Source organism: Amphiura filiformis, chromosome 13 (genome assembly GCF_039555335.1).
Source record: "Amphiura filiformis chromosome 13, Afil_fr2py, whole genome shotgun sequence".
Lineage (NCBI taxonomy): Eukaryota > Metazoa > Echinodermata > Ophiuroidea > Amphilepidida > Amphiuridae > Amphiura > Amphiura filiformis.
In genome coordinates this window covers 46,064,518-46,067,165 of record NC_092640.1, presented here as the reverse complement: position 1 = coordinate 46,067,165, position 2,648 = coordinate 46,064,518, and positions in this window count along the sequence as shown.

Below are 2,648 nucleotides of genomic sequence, written 5' to 3'. Positions count from 1 at the left end.
GCAAAGTTATGCCATGTGCATGTAGTTGTCACACATGCAGTGTATAAAGTTAAGTTGCAGTCCAAGTGTTGAAATTGTTGTTGTTATGTTATTTTTTTCTTGAAGAGTCAGAATAATACTCTTCTATCTAGGTGTAGAGCAATCGGATGCACATTGCTCAATCTTCAGAACACAGGATGTGGTTGTCCACCCACATCTCTACATAGCACACATGAAAATGTATTGTAACAGACATAAGAACTTCATAATTTTGTTTTGAATACCAAAATTTTGCGCTAATTAAATGCTGTTGAGGCCTATTGGCTACATTTTATGCGCTACAAAAGGTAACCCATGAAAGTTCATAATATTGTCTGAAATCAACAAAGCAATTACATGCAACCAAAATGGTGTGTGAAGAAAGAAGATGGAATCAAGCAGTTAGTCACACCATGTAGATCACAAACAAGCTGTGACAAGGGCAGAATAATCCCTTAGCTGTTTGTGCAGATTAAGGAAAGTCTACTCCTTAGTCTGAGAGTTGTAGTTTAAGTTTTAAACTCTAATCAGTTAAAGAGTTAATGTGTTGTGAGTTACCAAAGTTGAAAGTTTCCAAATTCCAAATTAATCTTAAAGATTTTGAATCTGAAAAGGATACTTAATTTTGGAAATTGTTTTTAGTAAAATTTCAAAGATCATATAGCTATATAGCATATCTTGTAAAGAACATTCAGAGACACTAAAGACAGAGACTATAAAGGAACTCTTTGTTATTTCAATGATGAATCGTTTATTAATCATTTCAAACAAAGTTATAAAAAGGAAAGGATGTTGCAAGGTTAGGGATTTCTAGTATCCATACTTAGTGATAGATTATCAATATGCTAATGAACCGGCAACACCAATAATAAGGGCTTTTCCAAGATGGCAGCCCGCATGGTTACATGTGTATCACACAGAACATTTAATAAATGTTTATAGTTACAAGATAACACGAACTTGTAAGACTAATGTCCCAAAATAAATACTGTCCAAACGTTCATACCCCAGCCCTTTACCCAAAATGCTGAAATAATATTAGTAATAACTGTCAGGAAGAGTTTCTGTCCATTTTAAGCTGAAATACCAAGTGAAAGTGAAAGAAACCCCACTGGCTATTTTGGCAGTTTAGCATGGAGTTCTATTGGCCTTTTCGAGATATGGCAGACACAATAGGATGGTGCTGCACGAAGTGGGTAAAGTCTTGAATTTGCCAGGTTTTACCCATATTGAAGACTGCCCTCCTTTTGTGTACACCAAACTTCGAAAAGGCTAATGGGGGACTTGATGTCGCAATGTAACTTTATGTTGAACTTTGCTCTGTTGACATAAAAACAATAGGTATAAGTTGGTAAATATGTAAACATTACAAATATAGCACAAATTAGGTTTGAAAAGAAAAACACACCAAAATTAACCATTTTCATATAAGAAGATCATAACGGCTTTGAAAGGTCCCTTTCTCATACAATTTCATGCTGTTATTATTTTTTTCAACACTTTCATATTTGTGGAATTTGGGTGGGGGTTCTTGGGGCTAATAATGGAGTTCCAATATTTTACATTACCCAAAATACATATACATGTAGGAAATTTGTCAACACAAAGTTGCTTGGGCTGGTGATTTACTTACATGTTATCAGGTGTTTGTATTATCAGCTTTATTATCGTAAACATAAATTTGGACCTTAAAAATCACAGAGTTTCCGTTGTAGATATTTACAGTGTCATTGGAAGCAAGTGGGAAAAAATAAATCAAATTATTTGAACAATTTTAATCAAGAGTTCATCAACCACGCATGCTGATTATTATTATCTGAGATCTTGTCGTTATTAAATCAGGTTTATTTTTAGTGTATAATTATCTGAAGAAGGTTATTTCAGGCTTGTTCAAAAGGGTGTTCAAAGTTTGTTGGCCTCAATCCGTGCATGTTATTATCTTTAATATTTACCTGTCGCAAGTTATAATGTTGAAATATCCGTATTATTATTTGTAATATTTACCAATCACACAACTCATGATCATGATGTATATTGAAACATAGTCTGGACAATATTGAAACGAATGTTGTAATCATCCGAAGTTAGTTGTCTTCATTGATATTATTAATATTGGATCAAGTTACAGGTGAGTACCAGTGCCCATAGATTGATACAATGCATTGAAACCATGAGATTGTGCAATGAAAGCCAAGAAATTATGCCATTGACATTGTATTTCATTAACTGTCTTAACTGTTGAAGTCACAGTGAATGAACATGTAGGGTGGCGACACATTTACCTCGCAAACACACAAAGCCCACACCTTGTGTTTAACGAAAATTTGTTACACTGTAAACGTTCCCCTAATGGCGCCATGGGCTGCCTTGACATTTTAGACACAATCTTAAAGTGCCCTCCCGTAAAAATCTCACCTGCAGCAAATAAGGGCATGTACACTTAATTATTGTTGGGATTTTCAGAGGAGGGAGCTCGCTATTTGTACATGAAATTTACTCCAAGGCAAAGAAGTCCATGTGCGCCATTAGGCGAACATACTCATTGCTCCACACATGGTGGATCCGTTCATGTCTTTTCATTTCAGACATGGCTGACATTCCTTTAGCAGACAGTGCAGCAGGCACAACAG